Source organism: Pelobates fuscus, chromosome 5 (genome assembly GCF_036172605.1).
Source record: "Pelobates fuscus isolate aPelFus1 chromosome 5, aPelFus1.pri, whole genome shotgun sequence".
Classification (NCBI taxonomy): Eukaryota; Metazoa; Chordata; class Amphibia; order Anura; family Pelobatidae; genus Pelobates; species Pelobates fuscus.
In genome coordinates, this window is record NC_086321.1 from 189,857,829 (window position 1) to 189,875,434 (window position 17,606).

Consider the following 17,606-nt stretch of genomic DNA (forward strand, 5'->3'; position numbering starts at 1 on the left):
GAAGAACATACATTAACATAGGCCCCTCCCCGCTCAGGTCCCGGTATATTAGGCAGCACTTCCCTTCCATATCCCTCTTTCTTTGCTGCTCCGATCAAAGATAAGTACATGTCACTTCTTTCAATACTGTTCTACATTTATTGATATTTATATTATCAGTATTAGTTGTTTTTTCTGTATAACCGTTAGCTATCGTTATTGTTATTATTGTTATTATTATTTTTTATTGGTATATATATATTTTATTAATTTTGTATTATCATATTTTGCTATCCTGATTACCTTATTGATTCTTGCTTTTATGGTATTTCCTCTCTACTATACTTGGTAGTTGCTTTTTGTGCCCAGGGTCCAGACCCCTCTATCTTCTCTTACTCCCCGTTTTTCGCTTTCTTCATTGTTTTTCCTGCATCGGCGCCATCTTGCGCACATTTTTCCTCTAACTGTCTTTTTCATAGTGCACTCACATCGCTATCACCGTTCGGCAGTTAAGGCCATTCGGCTGTTTTGCCGCGTTCGCCTGTTTCTTGCAAACGGCCCATTCGGCAGTTTTGCATTTTGTCCTATACTCACCATTGTATTCACTTAATTCACCTCTTTTAACCGAATGTTTGGTTTTCTCTTATTCACCTTACTTCATTTTACCGCAAATCTCGCGAGATTCTCGGCGGCCATTTTCTAACCTCCTGTCTTCTTCCCTATTCCCTGTCAGAGTGTGCACTGGTCTGGGCCCTGGTGAGATCGCTTTTGTTTTGCTTGTTAGTACTTTGGGTGACTAACCCAACAACTGTTCCTTGTCAGTTTTTTCCTTAGATTTATTGATTCACTAATTATACCCACTCTATTTAAAATGCCTAAACCCAGACTAAATTCTGGTTCACCTCCCTCTGGGGAGTCTGATACCCCACTCAGCAGGGGAGAAGGCCCTGTTACCTCAGGTAATTCACCTGCTCGCTCCGACAGAACTACCCACTCAGATGGGACTCAGTTCTTAGCGCTACAGCGCTCAGTGATAGACGCCATTATGGCGGCCATGGGGTCCATGTCCTCTACTCTCTCCCACACCATTTCCCAGGCCCTCCAGCCATGTCCTTTTGACGAGCGCTACTCGGGCTCCACGACGCCTCAGCCGCGTACTCCTGTGGACCCACCGGGAGATTTACCCAGGAAAGCTACCCACAAATCTAAAGGTCCCTCTGCCTCCAGAAACACCATGACTGGCGTACCTTCGGTCGCCCCTGAAAGCGTGTCACAACCACGCAAGAGAGCCTTTCCGCGCAAGGCAGAACGGGCGCGGCTATGGAAATGTGCCAGAGCACAAGTAGAGAGCGACTCCGGCTCAGAAATCGGGTCAAGTGAGGAGGCTAGGATTGAGTCTGACAGCGACTCCGAAGCGGATGCCACTCATTCAGGTTTTGACCTCCTTCCCTCTGCCCAGGCAGAGACGTCCGGAGGCGAACCAGGGACTAGGCACTCCGCGGCCGCGGAGTCCGCCCTTGTGGACCCGTCGGGCGTTCCACTCTTCGACCCGGATGATTTACACCATCCGAGATCGGCAGAGTGGCTCCCGGCCGACCATGTTGCCACATATTTAGAGAAGTGGGTGCGACACCCGCTTAGTAAAGCGGCACGCAACAAATTGAGGGCAGAGTGTCCAAGGCCTGTTGTGCCTAACAAAGTTTGCGACACTCCAGAGGTAGACCCCAAGATGACCCAATTCCTTACCAAGCTAGGCTGGAACCCCCGTAAAGGGCTCGAATCCGCCTTAAAATCCTGCCAGGATAAGCACCTGGACATATTTGGCCCATTGGCTAAACTTTTTGATTTGGCGGAAGACGCCAGAGCGGAAAACCGCATGGTTGACCCTGAAGACCTACGTGGTTGGGTCCAGAGAGCAATCTGTATTGCAGGGAATGTTAACACCTCATTATCTATTGAGAGACGTAAGGCTATCTTATTTAAGATAGAGCCCAAATTGGCTAACCTGGCCCTAACAGAAGCCGGTAAGGACGCCCAAGGCCTCCTCTTCGGCGATTCCTTTATAAAAGACCTGGGGCGTTTTGTTGGGGCATTTACTGCCCTGGATAAAGCTCAATCCTCTATGAGGCGAGTTTTTCAGGGACGGGTCTCTACCCGGGCCGGCAGATCCAGGAGCCGTCTGTCCGGCCGGAACTATTTCCAATCCCGTGGCACGGGACGAGGCTCCTTTCACCAACGATCCCAATACCAGGAGGCTAACACCCGCCCCTCCTTCTTCCCATCTCGAGGACGCCCGTGGCGATCTAGAGGCTTCCGAGGACAACCTGGTTCGAGACGACCCTACGGTGAGTTACCTCAAGCCTCATGTTTTTTCTCTTGTTTGTGTAGGGGGCAGACTCCGAAATTTTTTGCCAGCTTGGTCACAAATTACCTCAGACCCCTGGGTACTGACTACCATTCGAGGGTTTCACATAGAACTGATAGACGACATCGTACACATTCCCCCTCCTCGACCGATCTGCTTTTCACTCCAGGATCGCAGACGGATCGACATGGAGCTTTCCACCCTTCTTACCAAAGGGGCTATAGAAAAAGCACCTCCCGAACCATAAGCAATATTTTCCTAGTGGAAAAGAAAGGCGGACAAATGAGGCCTGTCATAAATCTGCGCCCCCTCAATGCCATGGTCCGATACCGCCATTTCAAAATGGAAGGTATTCACCTATTACGGGACCTTCTCCTTCACGGGGACTGGCTAGCAAAGCTAGACCTCAAGGATGCATACTTGACAGTACCAATTGCCTCGGACTCCCGAGACCTCCTACGCTTCCAATGGCAATGCGAGACTTGGCGGTTTACATGCCTGCCCTTCGGCCTCTCCTCAGCACCGTGGTGCTTCACGAAGCTACTACGTCCTGTCATGGCATGGCTACGCAGCCGGGGAGTTCGTCTAATCGTCTACTTAGACGACATACTCCTTATGGCTCAAGATCGCTCCACTCTCCTTGCCCACCTACGGCTGGCCATAGACCTCCTTTCCCGCTTGGGTTTCGTTATCAATTGGGAAAAGTCATGCCTAACCCCCGCCACGCGAATGGAATTCCTAGGATTCCTCGTGGACTCAAAGGAGGCGACTCTGAGCCTGCCAAGGTCCAAGATTCTCACCATACGCAAGGAGTTACGCAGAGCCCTAGTTCGGCCCCGACTCACCCTGCGACAACTGGCACGGCTCATTGGCCTACTGGCCTCATCTATACAGGCGGTGTTCCCGGGCCCACTCCACTACCGGGCACTGCAGCGCCTGAAGATCGCACACCTGAGAACCGGTGCGTCTTACGCAGACCAAGTGTCACTGGACACCGAAACGAAAGACGAACTACGTTGGTGGATTCTCAACCTCTCTGCATGGAACGGCAAGGCGATCTTCGTCCCACAACCGGAATTCACAATCGATTCCGATGCAAGCCTCCACGGATGGGGGGCCCATTGCGACGGGATTTCTACAGGGGGTCGTTGGTCGGCAGCCGAGTCACGGCTACACATCAACGCACTGGAACTTCTGGCAGGCTCCTTCGCCATCCGCAGCTTCGCGAGGGACAGAGCCCTAACATGCATCCGCCTACGAATGGACAACGTCTCGGCGGTGAGATATGTCAACCATCTGGGGGGTACACAATCAGCAGTGTTGGCCACCCTGGCGAAGGACTTTTGGGAATTCTGCCTGGAACGGAACCTGATGGTTCACGTGGAGTATCTACCTGGTCTGCACAACGTCCAAGCAGACTGGGGGTCACTTTATCTCTCAGACTCCAGCGACTGGAAGTTGGACACGGAGGTGTTCTCCAGTTTATCATTTCTCTGGGGTCCCTTTTCTATCGACCTCTTCGCTTCCCGACTCAACACCCAGCTATCTTGATTCTTCAGCTGGAGGCCAGACCCGATGGCGGAGGCAGTAGACGCCTTCCTGCAAGACTGGAGCGGGGACCTCCTATATGCCTTTCCACCGTTTTCCATGATTCCACGCTCCCTCCTTCAGACCCGCAGACACCGGGCGGAATTAGTCATGATAACCCCATTCTGGGAAACCCAGTCTTGGTTCCCCCAGATGCTCGAGATGACGATGGGCTACCCACGGTTGCTACCGCCACGCCACAACCTGCTGCTAGACCCGATGGGACGGTGTCATCCGCTCTGGTTGGACGGCTCCCTCCCACTCCTGGCATGGCGGATCTCCGGGGACCCTGGGAAATCCAAGGAGTTTCGGACACAACTAGACGCCTGTTGGCGGAAGCATGGGCCCCAGGAACTAGACGAGCCTATGGGTCAGCTTGGCGAGCTTGGACTGGCTGGTGCATGGCTAGGGACGTGGATCCCGTTTCGGCCCCTGTAACCATGGTTCTGCAATTTTTGACGTCCCTCTTCGAGGCGGGGAAGGCTTACAGGACTATCAACCTTTACAGGTCAGCCATCTCGGCAATTCATCAAGGTTTCGATGGGTGCCCGGCGGGTCAACATCACTTGGTGTGCGGGCTCCTCCGGGGCTCACGATTCTCCCGACCACCCAGACCTCGCTACTCCACGTCATGGGATGTGTCCATTGTACTATCCTTTATCTCGTCCTGGCCCGCTAACTCAGCGCTCTCCCTGAAACAACTTTCTGCCAAATTGGTCTGCCTGCTCTGCCTCGTATCCTGCAAGAGAGTTTCGGACGTTAGAGCCCTGGACTTCGATGCCAAGTCATACACCCCGGACGGGGTCACGTTCAAAATCAGTCGCCGGACAAAAACCTCTATCAAGTCGGTGTCCTACCCCGCCTTTCCTACCTCTCCAGAATTATGTCCTGTGACTTGCCTTCGCGAATACGAAGATCGTACCAGATGTCATCGATCACAGGTATCCCCACAGCTGTTCCTATCCTTTCGGCCACCTTTCCGACCGGTCTCTAGCACCACATTGTCCCGATGGGTGCGATGGTTATTGGATCAGGCAGGCATCGATACCACGATCTTCGGCGCCCATTCGGTCCGAGGGGCCTCAGCATCCTCGATGATGACTGCAGGGGCTCGTCTGGAAGATATTATGAGGACAGCCGACTGGTCTAGGGAATCTACCTTCCGTGAATTTTACTTTCGCCCGGCCCCACATTCTTTTACGGCCGTAGTTAATCAGCTTTAAACTTGCAATATGACCCTCCGTGTCTTGTTATAAAATTGCATGATTTTGCTATTACATGACGAAAAGTCATGATTTTATTAAAGACACAGAGGCGAGTATTGTCCCACCCACGTTTATTATTCATGTCTCCCCACCCTTATTTCGCAGATGGCAACGAGTCACATGGAATATTTGAGTACGGTAAGTGGGGCCATGTCTCAAGGATAGATTTATGTTATGATAGGCTTACTAATCACCCTAGGATGTGGGTTTGTATTTATTTGGAATTTTCTCCTCAGTTGGTACCTGACAATAGTTGCAATTATTGATCTTAACCTCTCGGCTCCTGTCTCTTTATGTTTTCACAGCCTAATCCAACAAGATGGCATGCTGTTATCCAAGTTGAATGGACTCTTCCCGCTGATACTCTCTGGTCCTACAGCTCATCTGGTCGTGCTTCCCTGTTGTGAGAATCCCTTATTTGGACTATTGGACTCTGTTTTTTGTTCTTGTTCGGACATTGTTACAAGGTCGCATCTTCAGAAAGAGGGATATGGAAGGGAAGTGCTGCCTAATATACCGGGACCTGAGCGGGGAGGGGCCTATGTTAATGTATGTTCTTCATTTTTTCATTATATTTGTATTCTTTGCTGCTATTGGTGGACAGTAAAGAAAGGGTTATGCAATACTCGCCTCCGTGTCTTTAATAAAATCATGACTTTTCGTCATGTAATAGCAAAATCATGCAATTGTCTAGCCCGACGCGCGTTTCGCCTGTATACCAGGCTCGTCAGGGGAAAAGACTTGCCCGATCGGTTAAGTTTAAATAACCCGCTCAAAACCCCCAAGGGAACTTCGCAGTAATGTGCTTTTGAGATTTCTTACTCCTCTATGGATCATCCTTGGTTTAATAGGCAGGATTTGTTTCAAAGCTGGATCCTGTAATAGGATTGGCCAATACTTATTAATAATTCTACGTACTTGATAATTATTCGTGTTATAATTACAGATAAAAGGAACATCTTGTATATTTGTGTCGGTTTTAATTTAGTAAGTTAACAATTCCTTTCTTTCCCTATTTTTAACCTCTAATCTTGAATTCTTCAATTTAACTGCATCATACCCCTTAGCCAAGAAGTCTGTTTTGATTCTTAATTACTGTTTCTCATAATTCGCCAAATCACTACAATTTCGACGGATTCTGAGGAATTGTCCCTTTGGGGCATTCTCCAGCCAAGTTGAATGATGGCAGCTTATGCTTTCAATAAAAGTATTGCAATCTACTTGCTTGAAATGGTTCCTAGTTTTGATTTTGCTGCCTTCGATATATATATATCCAGGTCTAAAAAAGTGACCTGTTGCTTACTCCATGTGCTTGTTAATTTAATACCCCAATTATGTCAAAACTATTCTACAATACTGAAGCAGAAAATATTTTAAAGGATACAAACACTTATCAACAGTTAAATATGAATCCAAGCGAGGAAATTAATAAGACATTTTTAAATTTTTTTAAAAAAAAGGCTTGGACAAGGATATTTTAAACCTCAAAGAGTTCCAATTTATGAACATCAAATTCCCTAAAATCCAGTTTTTTTACTTTTTACCTAAAGTACACAAAGATATAAATAAACCCCCGGGTAGACCTATTATAGCCGGGATTGATTCGGTATCAAGCAGGTTGTCCCAATATATAGACGTTCAGCTCCAACCTCTGGTATTTAAAACCAAATCCCACATTAAGGACACAATTACAGTTTTAAACCGTCTGGAAACTGTGGCGTGGGATACTAACTGTATTTTGGTAACTTGTGATGTAGGTGCCCTTTATAGTAATATACCTCACATATACGGGTGTTCGGCAGTGCAATATTTTTTAACTCAATCTAATGATTTTTTACCAGAACAAGCTGAATATATTTTAGAAGGGATATAACTTATACTGAAGAATAACTTCTTTTGGTATAATGACACCTACTTTTTACAGACAAATGGGACGGCCATGGGGACCAAGTTTGCCCCCAGTTATGCCAACCTATTTATGGCATTTTGGGAAGATTCTTTTGTGTATGGTGGGCATGACTGGGGGAGGAACTTGGCCTTTTATGGCCGTTACATCGACAGCATTTTATTAATATGGAAGGGAGAAGAAAGTATCTTGAAAATGTTTTTAGAATTCTTAAATAACAATAATTGGGGTATTAAATTAACAAGCACATGGAGTAAGCAACAGGTCACTTTTTTAGACCTGGATATATATATCGAAGGCAGCGAAATCAAAACTAGGAACCATTTCAAGCAAGTAGATTGCAATAGTTTTATTGAAAGCATAAGCTGCCATCATTCACCTTGGCTGGAGAATGCCCCAAAGGGACAATTCCTCAGAATCCGTCGAAATTGTAGTGATTTGGCGAATTATGAGGAACAGTCATTAAGAATCAAAACAGACTTCTTGGCTAAGGGGTATGATGCAGTTAAATTGGAGAATTCAAGATTAGAGGTTAAAAATAGGGAAAGAAAGGAATTGTTAACTTACAAAATTAAAACCGACACAAATATACAAGATGTTCCTTTTATCTGTAATTATAACACGAATAATTATCAAGTACGTAGAATTATTAATAAGTATTGGCCAATCCTATTACAGGATCCAGCTTTGAAACAAATCCTGCCTATTAAACCAAGGATGATCCATAGAGGAGTAAGAAATCTCAAAAGCACATTAGTGCGAAGTTCCCTTAAAGTGGATAATCACTCATCAACTCTATTTAAAAATGAGAAGGGTTTTTATGGATGTGGTTTATGCACAGCCTAAAAAAAGTCAGGATGTACCCGGATAATTAAAGAAATAACTCTTAATGGGGAGGTAAAAATCCCCATTAAACAATTTATGACATGTTATACAAAAAATATAGTTTATCTTTTAATATGCCCATGCGGACTAAAATATGTAGGGAGAACAACTAGACCATTACATGTAAGGATTAGGGAACATATATATAAGATCCAAACAGGATTTGGAAAAACACAGTGTTTCTAGCCATTTTAAAAAATGTCATAATCAAAAATCGGAAAGGTCTAATGTTTCTGGGGATAAAGAAGTTGAATAAAAACTGGAGAGGAGGGGATTTTATTAAGGAACTTGGGAGGTCTGAAATGGAATGGATATATAAATTAAATACTCTGATCCCCAACGGCTTGAATGCTGATTTCGAGTTGTGCCATTTTTTTTTATAAACTAACCACTTAGTCTCTTGCCCTTTGTTTCAAATCAGTCTGTTCATTTTTATCTATTTTTATCAATTTTATATATTCTATACTTTAACCCCTTAACACCGCAGCCAAATGTACAAGTTGTGAACGAAACAAAATATAAACAAAACCTGGCATTTGCGCTATATGTCTGTCCAACCGTAATTCACCTCTTTCATATTAAATGCACCCCCCCTTATTATATATCATTTTATTCAGGGGAAACAGGGCTTTCATGTAATATCAAATATTTAGCTATGAAACATAATTTAATATGAAAAAAATGGGAGAAAATAAGATTTTTTTTTATTTTTTTAGTTCTACATGACATTTTAACTGTCAATGTCATAATACTGTTTGCTTTTACTGCAATAAAATACACATATTTGTATTCAGCAAAGTCTCACGTGTAAAACAGTACCCCTATGTACAGGTTTTATGGTGTTTTGGGAAGTTACAGGGTCAAATATAGCGTGTTACATTTGAAATTGAAATTCACCAGATTGGTTACGTTGCCTTTGAGACTGTATAGTAGCCCAGGAAATAAATTTACACCCATAATGGCATACCATTTGCAATAGTAGACGACCCAAGGTATTGCTAATAAGGGATGTCCAGTCTTTTTTAGTAGCCATTTGGTCACAAACACTGGCCAAAGTTAGCGTTAGTATTTGTTTGTGTGTGAAAAATGCAAAAAATGCCAATTTTGGACAGTGTTTGTGACTAAGTGGCTACTAAAAAAGACTGGACATACCCCATTTGCAATACCTTGGGTTGTCTACTATTGCAAATAGTATGCCATCATAGGGGTAATTTTCATTTCTTGGGCTACCATAAGGTCATAAAGGCAACGTAAGCAATCTGGCGAATTTTAATGTGAAAAAAATGAAAAAATACTTTGACAGTTGCCACTCATATCTGGTGTCTCTATATCGTGCTTTTACAAAGAAAAAAGGTTTCCAGTGTAAGCTAATAGCAGCCAGTCAGTGTCCTTCAAGCGGCTCTGTCAGGCCTTCCTTCAGCGTGTGCCCTGCACAACACTGCCAGCGTGCTTTGACAGTTGCCAATCATATCTGGTGTCTCTTTAGCGTGCTTTTACAAAGAAAAAAGGTTTCCAGTGTAAGCTAATAGCATCCAGTCAGTGTCCTTCAAGCGGCTCTGTCAGGCCTTCCTTCAGCGTGTGCCCTGCACAACCCTGCCAGCGTACTTTGACAGTTGCCACTCATATCTGGTGTCTCTATAGCGTGCTTTTACAAAGAAAAAAGGTTTCCAGTGTAAGCTAATAGCAGCCAGTCAGTGTCCTTCAAGCGGCTCTGTCAGGCCTTCCTTCAGCGTGTGTCCTGCACAACACTGCCAGCGTGCTTTGACAGTTGCCAATCATATCTGGTGTCTCTTTAGCATGCTTTTACAAAGAAAAAAGGTTTCCAGTGTAAGCTAATAGCAGCCAGTCAGTGTCCTTCAAGCGGCTGTGTCAGGCCTTCCTTCAGCGTGTGCTCTGCAGACCGGTGCCAGTGCACATTGCCACTCATATCTGGTGTCTCCATAGCGTGCATTTACAAAGAAAAAAGGTTTCCAGTGTAAGCTAATAGCAGCCAGTCAGTGTCCTTCAAGCGGCTCTGTCAGGCCTTCCTTCAGCGTGTGCCCTGCACAACCCTGCCAGCGTACTTTGACAGTTGCCACTCATATCTGGTGTCTCTATAGCGTGCTTTTACAAAGAAAAAAGGTTTCCATTGTAAGCTAATAGCAGCCAGTCAGTGTCCTTCAAGCGGCTCTGTCAGGCCTTCCTTCAGCGTGTGCCCTGCACAACCCTGCCAGCGTACTTTGACAGTTGCCACTCATATCTGGTGTCTCTATAGCGTGCTTTTACAAAGAAAAAAGGTTTCCAGTGTAAGCTAATAGCAGCAAGTCAGTGTCCTTCAAGCGGCTCTGTCAGGCCTTCCTTCAGCGTGTGCCCTGCACAACCCTGCCAGCGTACTTTGACAGTTGCCACTCATATCTGGTGTCTCTATAGCGTGCTTTTACAAAGAAAAAAGGTTTCCAGTGTAAGCTAATAGCAGCCAGTCAGTGTCCTTCAAGCGGCTCTGTCAGTCCTTCCTTCAGCGTGTGCTCTCCAGAACTGTTCCAGTGCACATTGGCAATCATATCTGGTGTCTCTATAGCGTGCTTTTAAAACCAAAATTTGTTTTTCACTGTTATAGATTGAATAGCAGTTACTTGTCTTCAAGCGGGTGTGTCAGGCCTACAGTGTGTGCTCTGCAGAACTGTTCAAGTGCACATTGCCAATCATATCTGGTGTCTCTATAGCGTGCTTTTACAAAGAAAAAAGGTTTCTAGTGTAAGCTAATAGCAGCCAGTCAGTGTCCTTCAAGCGGCTCTGTCAGTCCTTCCTTCAGCGTGTGCTCTCCAGAACTGTTCCAGTGCACATTGCCAATCATATCTGGTGTCTCTATAGCGTGCTTTTAAAACCAAAATTAGTTTTTCACTGTTATAGATTGAATAGCAGTTACTTGTCTTCAAGCGGGTGTGTCAGGCCTACAGTGTGTGCTCTGCAGAACTGTTACAGTTCACATTGCCAATCATATCTGGTCTCACAGTAGCTTGCACGCATAGTACCACTAATCCCCAAAAAAATGACAGGCAGAGGCAGGCCACCCCGCAGGGGCCGTCGTGGTCGTGGTGCCCTAGAATAATGCCCAGTTTTCAGAAGCCACGTACCCTGAACTTGAAAAGTTCTGAGGACATAGTTGACTGGCTAACACAGGACACCCAATCTTGTACAGCTTCCGCTCGGAACCTTGACGCACCATCCTCCTCCAGCTTAGCTTCAGGCACCTCTCAAGATACCACTCACCCGCCTGCCGCCACCACCACCAAAACTAGCACCACAGCCGCTTTACTTGGTATGTCAGAGGAGTTATTCACACACCCGTTTGAAGAAATGAGTGATGCGCAACCATTAGATAACAGGGATATGTCTCAGGCAGGCAGCATTAAACACATGGAGGTACGGTGTGATGATGATGATGTTTTACCCGCTGCTGCTTCCTTTTCTGAGTTGTCAGATACAAGCGAAGCGGTTGATGATGACGATGCGTCCATGGATGTCACGTGGGTGCCCGCTCAGCAAGAAGAAGAACAGGGCGAAAGTTCAGATGGGGAGACAGAGAGGAGGAGGAGGAGACGAGTTGGAAGCAGGGGGGGGTCGTCGCAAGGAGCTAGTGGCACAGTCAGACAGCATGCATCGGCACCCGGGGTCAGCCCGACAGCATGCCAATCAACGTATGCTGTGTCCACCACCAGAATGCCGTCATTGCAGAGCTCAGCAGTGTGGCATTTTTTTTGTGTGTCTGCCTCTGACAACAGCGATGCCATTTGCAACCTGTGCCAAAGGAAACTGAGTCGTGGGAGGTCCAACACCCACCTAGGTACAACTGCTTTGCGTAGGCACATGATCTCACATCACAAACGCCTATGGGATCAACACATGAGTACAAGCAGCACGCCTACTCTAAGCCGCCATCCTCCTCCTGGTCCAGCATCTTCAGCCACGTCAACCACTGCTGTCCTCCTTGCCCCCTCTCAACCATCCGCCACTCCGTCTCCCGCCTTGAGCAGTTCCCGCTCATCTGCCCACAGTCATGTGTCTGTTAAGGACATGTTTGAGCGTAAGAAGCCAATGTCACCAAGTCACCCCCTTGCCCAGCGTCTGACAGCTGGCTTGTCCGAACTATTAGCCCGCCAGCTTTTACCATACAATCTGGTTGAGTCTGAGGCGTTCAAAAAATTTGTAGCTATTGGGACACCGCAGTGGAAGGTACCCGGACGGAATTTCTTTTCACAAAAGGCAATCCCCAACTTGTACTCGATTGTGCAAAAGGAAGTCATGGCATGTCTGGCACACAGTGTTGGGGCAAGGGTCCATCTGACCACAGATACCTGGTCTGCAAAGCATGGTCAGGGCAGGTATATCACCTACACTGTGCATTGGGTAAACCTGCTGACGGCTGCCAAGCATGGAATGCGTGGCTCTGCAGAGGAGTTGGTGACACCGCCACGACTTGCAGGCAGGCCTGCTGCCACCTCCTCTACTCCTCCTACTCCATCCTCTTCCATAACCTCCTCGGCTGAGTCCTCTTCTGCTGCTGCGTCTTGCTCCACATCAACGGCACCCCCCAGCTCCCCAGGTACTATTCCACATCCCGGATACGGCAGTGTCACGCCGTCTTGGGTTTGACTTGCTTGAAAGCAGAGAGTCACACCGGACAAGCACTCCTGTACGCCCTGAACGCACAGGTGGAAAAGTGGCTGACTCCGCAGCAACTGGATATCGGCAAAGTGGTGTGTGACAACGGAAAAAATTTGATAGCGGCATTGAAGTTGGGCAAGTTGACACATGTGCCGTGCATGGCACATGTGTGTAATCTGATCGTACAACGCTTTGTGCATAAGTACACAGGCTTACAGGACGTCCTGAAGCAGGCCAGGAAGGTGTGTGGCCATTTCAGGCGTTCCTACACGGCCATGGCTCACTTTGCCGATATCCAGCGGCGAAACAACATGCCAGTGAGGCGCTTGATTTGCGACAGCCCTACACGTTGGAATTCAACACTCCTTATGTTCGACCGCCTGCTCCAACAAGAAAAAGCTGTTAATGAATATTTGTATGACCGGGGTGCTAGGACAGCCTCTGGGGAGCTGTGAATTTTTTTGCCACGTTACTGAACGCTCATGCGCAATGCCTGTAGGCTCATGCGTCCTTTTGAGGAGGTGACAAACCTAGTCAGTCGCAACGAAGGCACCATCAGCGACATCATACCATTTGTTTTCTTCCTGGAGCGTGCCCTGCGAAGAGTGCTGGATCAGGCTGTAGATGAGCGTGAAGAGGAAGAGGAAGAGTTGTGGTCACCATCACCACCAGAAACAGCCTTATCAGCATCGCTTGCTGGACCTGCGGCAACACTGGAAGAGGATTGAGAGGAAGAGGAGTCAGAGGAGGAATGTAGCTTTGAGGAGGAGGAGGAGGAGCAAGACCAAACACAACAGGCATCCCAGGGTGCTCGTTGTCACCTATCTGGTACCCGTGGTGTTGTACGTGGCTGGGGGGAAGAACATACCTTCAATGACATCAGTGAGGAGGAGGAACGGGAAATGAGTAGCTCGGCATCCAACCTTGTGCAAATGGGGTCTTTCATGCTGTCCTGCCTATTGAGGGACCCTCGTATAAAAAGGCTGAAGGAGAACGACCTGTACGACCTGTAAGCAGAAAGTGGCGGAAATGTTACCGAATTACAACAAGTCGGAAAGGATGCAGCATTTGCAAAATAAATTAAAAAGTATGCTTTACACAGCGTATAAGGGTGATGTCACAGCACAACGGGAATCTAACAGGGGGAGAGGTGGAAGTCATCCTCCTCCATCCACGACCACGCCGGCAAGGACAGGACGCTTTAAAGACGTGTTGTTGATGGAGGACATGCGGACCTTTTTAAGTCCTATGCATCGCCACAGCCCTTCGGGATCCACCCTCAGAGAGCGACTCGACCGACAGGTAGCAGACTACCTCGCCTTAACTGCAGATATCGACACTCTGAGGAGCGATGAACCCTTTGACTACTGGGTGTGCAGGATTGACCTGTGGCCTGAGCTATCCCAATTTGCGATAGAACTTCTGGCCTGCCCCGCTTCAAGTGTCCTGTCAGAAAGGACCTTCAGTGCAGCAGGAGGTATTGTCACTGAGAAGAGAAGTCGCCTAGGTCAAAAAAGTCTAGATTACCTCACCTTTATTAAGATGAATGAGGGATGGATCCCGAAGGGACTGACACTGGGCGATACATTCGATTAAAAAAGGCCTGATGAGATGAGCTGCCTTGGGCTAAAAATGGTCCACACGCTGCTGTATTTTTTTTTTTTTTTAATTCTTTATTTTTGCGGTGCTTTGCATGACAGTAAAAAAGTACATTGCAAGTCAGAATTTCCAGTATATAGCATCAACATATTTATCTTGCATCTTGTGAGACTGCACCAATTATATAATTTTATAAAATACAAGCAATAACTTGGATCCGGGTCATTAACCGCTTAACCTGTGTTATTTGTGTGTTTGAGTCGTATATTCGGTGCTGGTATCCGCGTTCCGTGAGTGAAGTAGTTATGGAGTATGTGGTGCCTCCATGGTTATGACACTTGGGTGTGCCTGTATGTGTCGGTATGGTGTCCCGTGGGCATATTGATGGGTGTGTACTAGTGAGTGACTTCTGAAGCGTGTGGGCTGTCCAGTGCAGCCTCCTGCCGTGAGTGTGGTCTCTGCTTCACGTGATCGAAACTCCTAACCTAGGGAGTCGCGGGGGGGGGGGGGTGGTCATGGTAAGCGTGTAGCAGCCACTCCATTAAGCGTTTGTTGTATGTCCCCATCTTATGTGTACCAGTCGTGTGAAAGTGGGTCCCGTAGAGCCTGTGGTGTCAGTCAAGTACGGTCCATGTCAGGGTTAGGCCTGTCGATTGTTGTACATGTGTCAGTCTTCTAGTAGGGATCGCAACAACATAAACAATAAACCGTTTAAACGTCCTTTTGTAACTCAGGTATGGTGTGAAGTTAGATAGGTTTCTCCTGAACTATGCTTTTGTATGCAATTCTTGACTCGTTTTAGACTTCACAAACCCTCGAGCTTAAAGCTCTACACCCACTAAGAGTGCAGGACAAACCCTAATCTTTGCAGAATAATGTACGTTGCCATATGGACACTTTGACGGTAGGTAATGGGTCGTATACAACCTGTACCTTTACTATGCTGCCCTCTTAAAGGCCGGCTACTGTTCAGTATTCTAGATTAGTCATCTATATAAGGTCAGCATTTAATGGGCTTTAGCAATATATACATTTTGTCAGACCATTTAATCTTGCTTTTGTAGCTTGAAAGTAGTGAGGTGTGTTTATTAAATTTTAGTGCCCCTATTCAGCCTTAGGAGGGTAATGTCCCCTAGTCATGGGACACTGAGCTTGGCTTTAACCTCTATCAGATGTTTGGAGACCTTACAAACTGACAGCCACCGGCTCAAAAACAGGGTTCAGGAGAAAGAACAAGGTAATAAACAATTGTGATTTTCTCATTGAGTGTACGAACTGTTGGAATTACGGCACTTGGCACTTGGTTACTTGGTTACGGCACTTGGTTACCAAAATTGGGCTCACAAAAAAATAAAATAAAAAAAATATATATATTGTTGCCCCCAAGAACAATGGGGTACTATAAGAAATGTTAAACGTTCAATGAAAATAACTTTGCAGTCTTTAGACCTGAGGTGAGCGCTGGGAAGGTGTCCCTACTGTGCCTCATTGTCAGCCAGTCCCTTGAGGCTGTCTTGGGTCCGAGGACCGAGGGCTTCTGTTCCGCGGTACAAACGTTGCGGTGCGCTCTGGGTCCCAATTGGTAGTAGAGGGTCTTGAGGGTGAGTTGGAGGTCGGTGGGTCCAGTCCCAAGGCCTGTATTATTGTGGGTGCCTCTTCCATGGAGGCAAGTGTGAGTTGGGATCCGTTCTGTGGTATCACCAGGGATCCGTGTGCCCCCCATCGATAGGTGATGTCTGCTGCCCTCAGTCTGTTGGTGAGGGAGCTGAAGGTTTTGCGCCACATGAGGGTAGACTTTGTAAGATCCTGGAAAAAGGTTAGGCTAGCGCCCTCAAATATCAGGGGTGTTTTACCTTTTAATGCAGACATGACCTGAATCTTGTCGTGTACATTTGGGCACCTGAGTATCACATCTCTGGGTGTGTTTGAGCGTACCTTTGAGGACGTAGGCAGGCGGTAGATCTCCTCAGTGACCATCTTCTTGACCGTGGTGTGAGGCAGAATAGTGGCCAGAAGGCGCCTTGTGTAGTGCGGTAGTGCATCTGGCAAGATGGCTGCCGGGATGCCTCTAATTTTTATATTAGTGCGCCGATGGCGTTCCTCCATGGTTGTCTGCTGTGCCATTATGGCTCTTTGTTGCGCCTGAAGGTGGTGCATTGATTCTTGCAGCTCAGCTAGGTGAGTTTGCATGTCTGTAATGTGTTTTTCATTAGTGTGTACCCTGTTTATAGTGGCAGTGATGTCCTTTTTGATGGGGGCCAGTTCTGCCGCAAGGAATTTATGGAAGTCCGAAAATAGGATTTTTAAATCATGCCTGGATGTTGGGGTCATGTCTGCTGGAGGGTCTAGTTGGTGTTGTGGCCCTATGTGGGCTTCTGAGGTTGTTTCTGCCTCCAGTTGATCCGTGTGTTGGTAGTGGGGCGCCGTACGCGGCGTGTCCGCGGGAGTAGTTTTAGCCGGAGCAGGCCTTTGAAGCATGGTCCCTATGTCCCGGTTTTGTTCTATGGCTTGTGGGCGCTGTGAGCGGCGGCCCATGGCTGGTGTGTGTGCCGGATGGTCTGACCTTTGGAGGGAGGCTTCGTCCCGCGCTTGTCACGCTCCGTAGCCGCCGAGTAGTTTCTCCAGGTCTGGGATTGTGAGCGTGGGGTAGGCCCCAACCTTCCGTCTCTCCTTCTGCTAGGTGGAAGCCGCAAAGAAGGGCATCGATCGGCTCGGGAGTAGGTAGGGAGTCCAGCTGGGGGCTGGAGGAGGTTGGATCGGCTGAGGGTGTTGGGATTTTTAATAGATTGTGCCCGTTTACTGGGGAGCTTGTCGAGATGGCGTCCATTTAGCTCGCTGGTTAAGCTCCGCCCCCCACGCTGCTGTATTTTAGCTCTGAATGACGTTTGACTTGCGTGACTTATCCGCCACCAACTAGGGTTCAAGCCGTCATGTTTTAGGGCACTTTCTGCCCGTGAAACAAACATCAATTTTTCTGGCCGCTGCTACAGCAGCGGCTGCAACAATACCAAATTTTTCAGGCATGCGTACATGCCTAATTTTTAGGCCCACTGGTGCAGCACTGTGGCTTCAAAAAACAAACCAAAAAAAAATCCTCCAAGCTGGCACCAATATACCAGTGGTCTAAGCATCTTCCCACCTTGGCCTAAAAAGGGGAGGTGATTCAACAATTAAAAATCGCTGCCATTTACACGTCCACTGATAGGAGACGCGGAAGGTGTTAAACTGATATGAACAATACTAAACTCACCACTCCTATCTGGTGGCACATTAGCTTGCCCGCGCAGTGCCCCAAATTTCAAGTAAGAGGACCGACCAAGCATCTTCTTCCATCTCCCTGTTACATAAATCAATGCCATATCCATAGAAATTGTAG